Below are 12,825 nucleotides of genomic sequence, written 5' to 3'. Positions count from 1 at the left end.
CTCAAAAAATCAAAACAGAAAGAAAGAAAGTATGGAAGAAAAAAAGAAACTTCTTTTATTTGTGTTTGTGACAGTTCAAAGTTTTAAGTTTTAAAGAGGATTAAGACCAACTAAACATGAAATCTGCCTGAGAAAACTCTTCTTGAGGTTAAGATGTTTCTAGCCTGGGCTTCAGATTCTGATTAGCAGCAGATGTCTTCATGGGCAATAATTTGAACCTGGTCCACAATGTTTTTTCATCAATACTTTTACCTCCTGCAACAGTATGCTGTCATTTTCCTTTGAAAGGAATGTAGGCTGGACATTTTTTAAAAGGCTTAACTGTATAACTGACCTCCTTTATTATTATTTTTTTTTATGAGACAGGATTTTACCATGAAACCCTGGCTGGCCTCAAATCATCTTCCCTCAATTTCCCAAGTGCTGTAGAATATTATTTTAAGGTGTGTTACTTTTGTTTATGCTCTGGAACATTTGTTTAATGATGCAAAGGTGTGTTTAATTAAAATTCACCTGTGGTCAGGAGCCTGCATTCAGCAACTAGCTGACAGGAAGTGGTAGGGAGGAGCCAGGTGGAAAGGGTTCTTAAGGAGGATCGAAGAGAAGCACAAGGGCTTTTTGGAGGATGTGAGCAAGAAGAGAAAAGAAGTAGCCAGAGAAGAAGGAGGACATCAGGGGCCAGCCACCCAGCTACACAGCCAGCCATGGAGTAAGAGTAAGATTTACAGAAGCAAGAGAACAGGAAAAGTCCAGAGGCAAAAGGTAGATGGGATAATTTAAGTTAAGGAAAGCTGACAAGAAAAGAGCCAAGCTAAGGCCGGGCATTCATAATTAAGAATAAGCCTCCGTGTGTGAATTATTTGGGAGCTGGGTGACAGATTCCCCAAAAGAGCAAAAACAAACAACACCCAAGTGCTAGAATTATAGGTGAATGCCACCATGTCAAGATACTGCCTCCATTAAAGGTTTAATAGTCTCAATACCTTAAACTTGTTTGATATTTAAACAGTAATCTTTTTATTTTTACTGGCGTGTATTGAATTTATGTGTATGTGTGTCACATGTTTGCATATGCCTGCAGAGGCCAAAAGAGGACATTGAATACCCTGGAACTGGCATCCCAGGCCATCGTGAGCTGCCCAATGTGGAACAGAACTCAGGTCTTCTAGAAGAGCAGCATGCACTCTTACCTTTTTAGCCATCTATCCAGTCTCAAATAATACCTCTCAAAGAATGAACAGGAATTGCTGATCATGGTGGTTGCATGCCTTTAATCCCAGCACTCAGGAGGCACAGGCAGGCAGATCCCTTTGTTTGAGGCCAGCTTGGTCTACAGAGTGAGTTCCAGGACAGCCAGGGTTACACAGAGAAACTCTGTCTTGAAAAAACAAAGAATGAACAGTAATGAAGGATCCAAGCATCATCAGAAATCTATTCTCAATATAGGAAATTAATCAGCCAATGAGATTTACACTTATGCCAGATGGGGTTGTGCGAACCCCCAACTGACAGGAGGCAGAGGCAGGTGGATTTCTGTGAGCTCCAGGCTAGTCTAGATTACATAGTAAGTTCCAGGCCAGCCAGAGCTACATGGTAAGACCCTTTCAAAGAAAAAGATTTACACTTATAAGATACATTTGTTGACATAGGAAAATGATGGTATATTCAGTATAAAAAGTTCATAAATTCATACAGAATAAGACTTCATTTTAAAAATAAATATAAGTTTTAAGCTGGTAAAATGACATACTGATGCTCAGAAGATAATATACGGGGAAAGGATGGAAAATACCATACCACAGGTTGTTTGAACCCTATATAGTGCTTTATTAACTTTAAATTTTTTAAGTACTAATGAGCAAAACACAACAGCTACTGAGAGACATTGGATTGTGGGGAAACTGCTTCATTACACCAGCCTGTATATTTTAAGAATGACTTAACTTCAGAATGGAATTCAAGAAATGTGTTGATGAGAACGGGAGAGGTTATGCCCTTCTTTCCACAGGAAACAAAAAGCTGTGGATTCCTTCAAAATTAATAAAGGTCAGATTTGACTGGGGGAGATCTCCTGAAATTTTTGACCACAGACATGAAGGAAGAAACCAAGAGAATCTACAAGACAGGTGATGTATATGCTGATCCCTCTACATGAGAACAGTTCTGAGACTAGATGAGATGATAAACCTTATTGGCTACAGAGTCCTCATGACTTATTACATGCCATCTTTTCACGTAGCATGGATGGAGATTTATATTACAGTTTTGTTATGCAGTCCAAATGGACTTATAAATTTGACAGATGTCTTTTACCTAATCAAATATAGAGCAGAGAATCATCTTTAGCTGATTTGTGTACACTGCACATTCAATATTTATATTTATGCAGATATGTATATTGCTTTTAAAAGTCTGAATGTTTTCAGAACAAAAGGTCAAGACATCAATGAAGACCGGTAGCCCAGGTGACTCAGCCTCTCAGAATGCCTCCATTGCCATTTCCTCAAAAATCTGCATTCAGGCAACTTCAGAGTGGCTAGCAGAGATGGTCCAACCTCACAGACTACTCCAGTCAGGACTTCAGATGAGCCCTGCACTTTCCCATAACACAAGGGCTGGACAAAAATTATACAGCTAGCTCTCTTAGGACTTGACCATTATCCCAATTTTCTCAGGGACCCCTAAAGATGCCATTGCCCACAGTCAGCAGGAAGCAATTTTAAGATCACAATGCCCACATTCCTGGGAGACAGGCTGGATCTCTTTCTGGAAAGAAAAAAAGAGATATAGGAATGATAGTAGATTATTGAATCTACTTGTAAACTAAAAAGCTACTAGTCTGAAATATTTTACATTGGTATGGGTTTTTATATGTTGATACAAATTTAAGGTTATTTGTGTTACAACATATTGTATATATGTTTCTACCCTTGTTTAAGGTATTACACCTACGCAGCTCATTTAAAATTGTAATGTAAAGTTCTAGTTCTTGAAAACTACTAATACAGACTGTTTAGGATAATTAAGAAATGCAAATTTGTAGTTAGTCATCTATAGCAATCAAACTTAGTCATTTTAGGTATGTTTTCAAGGTTAAACAGATATATTTTAGATAGACAGATGGTCTTCAAACACCTCAGAGATCTACAGAATGTGGCATTTAAGTTGTTCTAATAATATAAGACTTTTCATGAGAGTGAGACATGTCTGCTCTTGGCAGCACCAATCTGCTTCAAAGAAAATGATGGAATAATCCTCTTGTACACTGTAAAGATTTGTCACTTGAATCCATTTAATAAAATGCTGATTGCCAGTGGCCAGGCAGGAATTATAGGTGGGACAACCAAAGTAGGAGAATGATAGAAAGAAGGGTGGAGTCAGAGAGATGCCAGCCAGCTGCCCAGGAAGCAAGACATGCTAGAGGACATACAGCCATGAGGCATGTGCCAATACATAGATTAATAGAAATATATTGAATAGATTAATATGTTTAATAGATCAATAGAAATACGTTTAAATGTAAGAGTTAGCTAGTAACAAGCCTGAGGTATCAGCTGATCATTTATAATTCATATTCAGCCTCTGAGCCAGTTATTTGGGACTAGGCAGTTGGGACAGGAAAACTCCATTTACAGTGATGGGCATCAAAGAATCTCCATATGGGAATTTGCTTTCAATGTGGCAAAGCTAGCCACTGGGCAAGAAACTGCTGACAGTATGCAGTCCAAATTTGGACAAGCAGGACACAAAGGAGTCAACTGCCAAACTTTGCCAAGGCAAGGTAAGACAGTCCCTCACAATTCCTGCTTCACAGAAAAGTCTGTCAGATAATCTAGGCCTGCAGGCTGAAGATGGATGACCCAACGTTGCAGAGGAACCTTGGGTGACTGCTCAGGCAGGCAGCTGTCTCTGTCATTTCTATAGTTTTGGAAGGTACTTGCTCTGTATTTCCTGTTTACTCAGGTAATATTTATCCTTCTCAAGTATCTGATGGGGTTGAAGAATAAATAGTTATAGTTTTACAGTTTTTCTTTTTAGCAAGTTCAGAAAAGAAACTAATAAAAGAGATGTAAAGTTTATAAAGGTTGAAAGACATAAAATCTTAAGTTGTTTATCTTAGAAAATGTTTTAAGACCTGAAAAGATATTTTTAGAATGGTAATACAAGTTATGACAGAAAGTGATTTGTATGGTTAACATACAAAAGTTGTATGATTACATACAAAACTTTGGACTTACTAAGATAGAACAAATAATATAGTACTTTCTCAAAAGTTGCCAAATACTAGACATTGTGAATCTAATTCTTACCTGATAATTGATCTTATTGTATTTAATTTATAGATATTAGAGAAAGAGCCTTTTATTGGACTAAAATGTAGAGATGTTGGGATAATCTTTTTATACACTGTGAAGATGTGTCTCTGTTTAACCTCACCTGCCTAAGGTACCTTCTGATTGATTTAATGAAGAGCTGAACAGCCAATAGCTAGGCAGGGGAGGAGAGGCAGGACGTCTAGGCAGAGATAGGAACTCTGGGAAATAAACTGAGGTGGGAGATTTACCAGTCAGACATGGAGGAAGTGGGATTATGGTATTGAGGAGAGGTAACAAGCCACAGGCCGAGTGTAAATTAATATAAATGGGTTAATTTAAATTTTAAGAGCTAGTTAGGAACAAACCTAAGCTGAGGTCAAGCTTTCATAATTAATAAAAAGTCTTCATGTCATTATTTGGGAGCTGGTGGTCCAAAGAAAGACTGGTTATAGTTCTGTGCATTAAACTCAGGTCACTGGACTTGGTGGCAAGGAACTTTATCCACTGAGCTATCTTGCCAGCCTTGTTTTGTTAAATGTTTGTGTATGTGCATGTGAATATGTATGTCTATGCACACGTGAGTGCAGTGTACATGCAGAAGTCTCTTGGCTGGGCTGGAAACCAACAACCCTCAGCAATCTTCATCTCCGAGACTCAGCACTTTTTGGGAACACTCCCTTGCTACGTAAGTGCTGGGACCTAAACTCTGGTTCCTTGTAATTATAGAGTAAATGTTCTTAACAAGTAAGCCACCTCTATACTGCGCTACTCCCCCTTTGATTGATACAAGGTCTCATGCTCATGTAGCTCAGGCTAGCCTGCACTAGATAAGCTTGGATCTTAAACTTCTCGACTTCCTGCCTCCACCTACTAAGTGCTGAGATTACTAAAAAAATTATAAATTACTTGTATTAAAATAATTTTTTATTTATATGTATGTCTGTGAAAGTGAATGTGTGTATGTGTTTGTCATGTGTGATCAGATTTTCTTAGAGGCCAGAAGAGGGTACAGGATCCTTTGGAGCTAAGGTTACAGGTGAGATGCTTTATGTGGGTGCTGGGAACTGAACTCAAGTCTTCTGGAAGTGCTCTTCACCTCTGAGACCTCTTTCCAACCCCATGGTACAGTCAGGAGACACCACACTCTCTACCTGAAATGTGAAATTTTAATAAAAAGAACTTTTAGAAGCTAGGCACCTATAATCTCAGCACTCTGGGGGTGGAAGATGAGTTCAAAGACATCCTCAGTTCTGTGTACAGCTCTGTAGCACAGCTCAAGGCCAGGCTGTGCTACAGGAGGCCCTGTCTCAAAAAAAAATGTGTTAGCTAATAGAAAATGATTAACTATTAAAAAGAATGGATGCTTCAGAGTGTCTCTATGTAACAGGTGAACAGCACCAAAAACCATTGCTGTGTTTTGAGTGCATTCATCTAAACCCACCTGTTAGAATAATAATCCTTAATGGAAGTGTTGAAAAGTGGAACCTCGCCGGGCGGTGGTGGCGCACGCCTTTAATCCCAGCACTCGGGAGGCAGAGCCAGGTGGATCTCTGTGAGTTCGAGGCCAGCTGGCTACAAGTGAGTTCCAGGAGAGCACAAAGCTACACAGAGAAACCCTGTCTCGAAAAACCAAAAAAAAAAAAAAAAAAAAAAAAGAAAAGTGGAACCTCTAAAAAGTGATAAGCAGTAAGGGCATCTCTCTGCATGAATGCATCCATACCATCTTAGGAATGTGTTAGTTATCTCAGTATGGGGGTTCTAGGTCTAGTGTTTTGTTTTGTTTTTTATCTTGGTTTGTATTTGTTTTTTGTTTCTTTGTTTTTTCTTGTGTATTTAAGAACATACAAGCCTCAGCATTCTTGGGACTACAGGTGTGTACCACCAAGACTGTGCCTTGAGTTAGTCTGCATGCTACAGAATATAAAATGGCATCAGTGATCAAAGCTGGAGTTCACACCCCCTCAAAGAGAGGTTGTCACTGCAAAAAGTCTGCCAGGCCATGATGGGTGTTATAGCCAGATAAATATGTACGGAAAGTGTAGTGAGGAGTGGACATCCCCTAAGAATATCACTTGTGTTCCTCTCCCGACTAATGATGGCGTACTAGACTCCAGAGGCCCAGTAATTACCTGTGGCTATAGCTCTGCACCATCACTCAGCACCCTCTGTTGACAAAGCTTAACATTTCACCAGCTGGCAAAGGAGAAAGGCTTTCACAAGTCATGGTCCAGATCCGCCATCACAAAAGACAGCAAGGGGAAGCAGACTTGTAGCCGACCAGAATTTGATAACTAGCACGTGTTACCAATTATTTTATATGTCAAATACTTAAAATATGCAAAGAATAGTAAGAACAATATTGTTTCATATTGTTGCAAATGTCTTTAGTGACTTATGTAACAACTGTATCTTTGCCTCTGCATTCAGTCTGTTTCAATGTTACTTTGGTTTAAATACATGAAGAAAATCTGGCCTTTAGTAGATACATGGTTGGAAAAGCAAAGAGTATTTGAATAGCCTTTTCAGATTATGGTGGATAACCAAAACATGACAAGTAGTAGGCTTTTTGTTGTTGTTTTTTGGTTTGTTTGCTTATTTTTCAACACAGGGTTTCTTTATGTAGTTTTGGTGCCTGTCCTGAATCTCTCTCTGTAGACCAGGCTGACCTTGAACTCACAGAGATCTGCCTGGCTCTGCCTCCAGTGCTGGGATTAAAGGCGTGTGCCACCACCGCCTAGCTGACAAGTAGTAGTTTTGAAAGGATGAATGGTAATGTGGAAATTGAAATAGCAATCATATTTTCATACTTAGATACATTATAGTTCTTTGGGTACATCTTTTTCTTGATTCTTTGGCATCATCATAAGATTTTGAAATTGCTGCCCTTTGTCTAAGTCCCAAGATTGCTAAAATTACAGACGTGTACATCACATTCAGCAGTGCTACTGAGTGGATCTTACTCATGCATGATTTAATTATGTAATGCATATTGGAAAAATATTGGTTCACTATCAAAAGCCCATACAGTAGTCCCTTCTTGCCCAAGATCTCTTTTCAGAGGCTTCAGTTACTTGGAATTACTTACTCAGAATCAACTGTAACTCAAAGAAAGTTCCAGAAATAATTCCTAAGTTTTAAACTATGCACTACTCTGAGTAGTATGATGAAATCTCTTTTCCTCCTGCTCTCCTACCCAGGATGTGAGTCACCACTCTGTCTAGCATGTCCACACTGTGCATGCTACCTGCCATTTCCTGTCACTTAGCCATCTCAGCTACCAGATGAACTGGGGCAGTACCACAGTTCTCGTGTTGAAATAATCTGAATGTTGTAGCCTAAGCTACATTGCAAGTCCGTATCACTCCCTCCCCTTCCACTAATTGCATGTTTTATAATTTCATCACAAGGTGAATGTAGCAGGTGTGATAAGCAGATATCAGTTGTTTTTATTTAGTTCCTCTTCTTACTACTCTGACTAAATTCCCGACAGAAACAACTTGAAGGAGGAAAAATTCATTGTTTTAGTGCACAGTTTCAGAGAGTGACAGCCCATCACTGTGGAGAAGGCTAAATGGTGCTCATGTGACATGAGTATTTGACAGTGATCGCTCACATGTTAGAGACCAGGAGACAGCATAGACTAGAACCAAAGGCATGTACAATCAACCTTCAAGGTCCCACCCTGAGTGGCCTACTTCTGCCCCATGGCCTTACATCCCAAAGGTTCTATAGCCACAAAAACAGTAGCATAATCCAGAGACCAACTGTTCAAACATAAGAGCCTGTATGGGAAGGTTCACATTTCAACCATAATGTAACAAAAGATAGTTGAGAAACCACATTTTTATACCTTTTATCATACTGTATTGCTATAATTGTTCTATTTTAATATTGATTATTGTTGATTTAATTATTGTTAATCTCTTATTGTGCCTAATTTACAAATTAAGCTTTATCATTGGTATCATAGATACATATTAGTCAGGGTTCTCTAGAGGAACAAAACTGAGGTGGAGGAGAGAGGATTAAAGAGGGGTTATTAGTCAGGGTTCTCTAGAGGAACAAAACTGAGGTGGAGGAGAGAGGATTAAAGAGGGGTTATTAGAGTGGCTCACAAGCGGTGGTCTATTAGCCCAGCAATGGATGTCTCCTGATGGAAGGGCCAAGCACTTGTAGTCCAGGAGACTGGATGTCTCAGCTGTCCCAATCTGCCTCTGGAGTCCCTAACAACTCCTAGAGAGCAACTGGTCTTCAGTCTGCCTTGGATTCCTGAGGAATTAGTTGGGTTCTAACACAATGAAGGGATTTCTCCACAGTGGATAAACTTGCCAGGAGAGTGTGGGCAAGCAGGCCTTCCATGTCCTTATGTGGGCTGCCAACAGGAGGTGTGGTCCAGATTTGGGGCTGACCTTCCCACCTGAAATGATCCAATCAAGAAAATCTTTACAGGTGCTCCCAGCTGCTTGGGTTTCAGTTGATTCCAGATGCAGTCAGGCTGACAACCAAGATTAGCCATCACATGTATGTATAGAAAAAAAGCACAGTACAAGTAAGGATTTAGTTCCCACAGGGGCTAAGAACAGATTTCCCAGGAAAAGGGTGTTCTTCTGTATTTCTTTTATAGCATCCAGTGCAGCAGCTTTGTGTTGGGAAGCTGTTGCATACCTTTCCCAGGAAGATGTAAAACTGACACTACCATATAGTCAGACTTTTTCCTGTGTCCTGCCCAGCCTGTGGTCAAAACAAATCTCTCTCACCTACAGTCCTGCAGCCGCTTATAAAATAATCATCCAGAGGCTCATATTATCAGTTGCACGGCCTATGGCAGGCTTCTTGCTAGCTAACTCTTTCATCTTAAATTAACCCATTCCTATTAATCTATGTGTCACCATGTGTCCCGTGGCCTTACCTGCATCCCATTACATGTTGCTCCTTGGGTGACAGGCTGGTGTCTTCCCCACTCTGTATGTCTCTCTCCTTGGATTTCCCACCTTGCCATAGGCCAAAACAGCTTTATTTATTAGCCAATGAGAGCAACACATATTCACAGCATACAGAAAGACAGCCCACAGCACCACTACTCCCCCAAAAAATAATTAAAATTACAGGTGTATCTTGGTGAGTAAAGTGAATTTATTAAGGGTCATTTACAAAGATGACTGCATTTTTCCAAAGCCATTCTGGGAAGTGGAAGGCTGAGAGAGAGAGAGAGACAGGCCAGCCTCGTGGCAACTTATAGATTAATAGAAATGGGTTAATTTAAGATAGAAGAAGTAGATAACAAGAAGCCCGCCACGGCCATACAGTTTATAAGAAATACAAGTCTCTGTGTGTTTACTTGGTTGGGTCTGAGCTGCTTGGAACTGGCTGGCGGGTGAGAGAGATTTGTCCTGACCGTGGGCCAGGCAGGAAAACTCTAGCTACAACACTGCACTCCCCAAAACACTTCATAAGATTGTAAGTCTGCAGCAGAACTGAGCAAACCTAGGCTTACAGTGCTACCTAGTGTTAAAGCAGTAGAGGTGATTACAGGCTCCTATACTTAGGAAACTTACATGCTTATGTAGACTCCATCCTTGCTCTTATCAGGTATCCGAGGCAAACATGATCTAACTTTGGCTTGTTTTTCTGCAATATGGAATTACTTTGGCTAGGATTTGGAGAATGCATGTTACTGTACTCTACCCTTTCCTCTGGCTATTACCTTTAATGTTCCCTGAGCACTGAAGGAGTTTTGTGCTTATTTCCTGTGAGAAATGCTGAGTAAAGCATTGAGTCCTATTTTCATAAAGAGAGATGCATATTTTTATTGTTGTTTTGAGACAAGGTTTGTCTATGTAGTTCTGGCTGTCCTGGAACTTGCTCTGTGGACCAGGCTGGTCTCAAACTCAGAGATCTGCCTGTGTCTTCCTCCCAAGTGCTGGGATTAAAGGCATTTGCCACCATGCCAGCCAGATGCATATTTTTATATAAACACCAATTGAGAGCAATGACTCCAACCGCAAGGAATATGAATAAAACCACTCAGCTTTTCCATTGTCAGTATCACAAGGCTAAAGGTGCTTGGGCTAGGCAAATCATTCTCACTTTTTCAATTCTTTGATAGAGGACTGTGGAATCCTCACATCATCCCAGCAATTCATACTGCTTTAATTATTATCTTACACAAGATAGACAGTAAGTGCACCAGTTTCCATCTTGCCCAGCCATGTCCCTGTCTTTACTGTTTGCACGTCTGGTAGACTCGTCTGGCTGTGGTGTGCGGGGTGTATCCCAGGAGCACACTCACCCTTAAAATGTCCTATTGAGAGGAGAGACAGAAATGGTAGCTCCTGAAGTAGAGAAGTAGCTGCCTAGCTCTAAACAAGCCTGTCATCTTCATTTGTACTGTCTTATCTCTGTATCCATTTTTAGTTGCCTATTGTCATATTTTTGGATGCTGACCTGAATTAGGTACACTGTGCCCCAGTGTTCATTAGCCTGTGTGATGTCTACATTAATAGTGTAGCCTATACATTCACTTACAGGGAATCTTGGCTATCTTGTCAGAGGAGCAACTGGTTTTTGTGTGTGTGTGTGTTTGTGTGTGTGTGTGTGTGTGTGTGTGTGTGTGTGTGTGTCTGTGTGTGGTATTGTCTCTAGAGAGGGATGCTTCTACCCCATAAGATCATCTGCTTCTGTAGGTACAGGAGCCATATATATGTGACATATCTTTCTTTCTTTTTTCATTTCTCTTCATTAGTGAACTGCTATTCCATCTTTAGCATTTTTCATGAACTTACCAAAAGAGCACTGCTTTTCCTATCAATTTTATGTCACAGCATACCTGCATGGCTCAAACCCTGCCACACTACTTCTGACATACTGTTAACATGGCTTCATTTTTTCATATAAAAAAATCTAGGGCTGGAGAGAAGCCTCAGTGGTTAAGAATGGTTACTTCTCTTCTAGAGGACCCAGCACCCTTGTCTGGTGGCTTACAACCATCTGTAACCCTAGCTTCAGGGGACCTGATGATGCCTCTGGCCTCCAGGCACCTGCACTCATGTGAGCATGATCATACAGAGACATATACAGACATATAATTAAACATGAGTATTTCAGAGTTTCTATAATGAAATATCATCAAGAGACAATGCCAGAATAAAAACAGATCTACCAATGTTTTAGGCCACATTTATAACAAAATGAAAACAAACTAAAACCACCAGAGTTCATCCATAGCAAAGCTCTGGATCTTAGGCTGGCATTACTACCATTTGGATTTCTATGAAATCTTTTATACATGTTTTCCTTGTTTCATATGAGGTGAAATTGACATTCTACTGAGAGCTGGCCAAAATAACAAGACTTCAAAACAACCTTGAAGAGTAAACCTATTAGTATAGACAAGAAAATGCAGAAGAGTGAGCAGATACAGAAAGAACCCCATGAATGTTTAAGTATGAACCCTGTACTTATGTGTCAGGATACAAATGACATCTGCTTCCTGAAGACTGGGGAGGTGGCGAAATACTTTTGCCTGGAGGACTGGGTTGGAAGAGGGGAAAGGAAAAGAGATGAAGAGGTGGAGGGAGGTAGATGCTGGACAAGAAACTTGCCTTTAGGTCAAACAGAAGCAGGCTGGACTCAGCTCTTTGAGGTGCTCTCTTTTAATCATTCTGCCTAGTCAGAGCTCCTGGAGGACACTGTTATCTATGTACAATAGTCCAACTTCAGATGTCTCAGTCTTCAGTTGGGGCCACACAACTGATCCACAACTCTCCTACAATCTAGTCACATACAGACTGCTTCCTGGGATCGTAGACCTACCACATGATTTCTCCTTCCTTCCCCTGAAATCACCTGGGAGTGCTTTGCTCAGATTAAACTTGGTCCTTTGCTTTTAATTTGGCTCAATTTTGCTTCCTGCATCAGCAAAGAAACCAACTACCAGAGATTCAAAAACACTTACCTCCTGGTGCTAAACCCAGGAAAAGTTGGGCCTCCCTCACTGGTTGCCAGCCACATGGATGCATTCCCTGCTGGGCCTCTGGCAATGTGGGAAGCCACTCTCCCTCCCACCCCACCTCGGCCACACCATGTTGTTCAAATCCGTATGATCTTTTAATAAAAACCCCAGAGCCAGATATCAGGATGAAAGCTGAAAGATCAGAGAAGCAGAACAGCCAGCCACTAGTTCTTACCTCTATGAAATCCTCAGTCTAAAGAGAGTGAGTTCCTGTTTCCTCACACTTTATATACCTTTCTCTGCCCTGCCACATTACTTCCTGGGATTAAAGGCCTGTGTGCTTCCCAAGAAAGGCATGGGATCTCAAGTGCTGGGATTCAAGGTCTGTGCCACCACTGCCTGACTTCTATGTCTAGTGTAGTGGCTGGCTCTGTCACAGTCTGATCCTCAGCCAAGTTTATTATGGCATACAATATATCAACACAACACCGGGCCGACTTTTGCTCAGTAAGTCAATCATTTCCAAACCAAAAGCCTATAAGGAATCCAGGATCTCTT

The sequence above is a fragment of the Peromyscus leucopus genome, chromosome 19 (assembly GCF_004664715.2).
Source record: "Peromyscus leucopus breed LL Stock chromosome 19, UCI_PerLeu_2.1, whole genome shotgun sequence".
NCBI classification, from domain to species: domain Eukaryota; kingdom Metazoa; phylum Chordata; class Mammalia; order Rodentia; family Cricetidae; genus Peromyscus; species Peromyscus leucopus.
Note: the sequence above shows the minus strand (reverse complement) of the source record.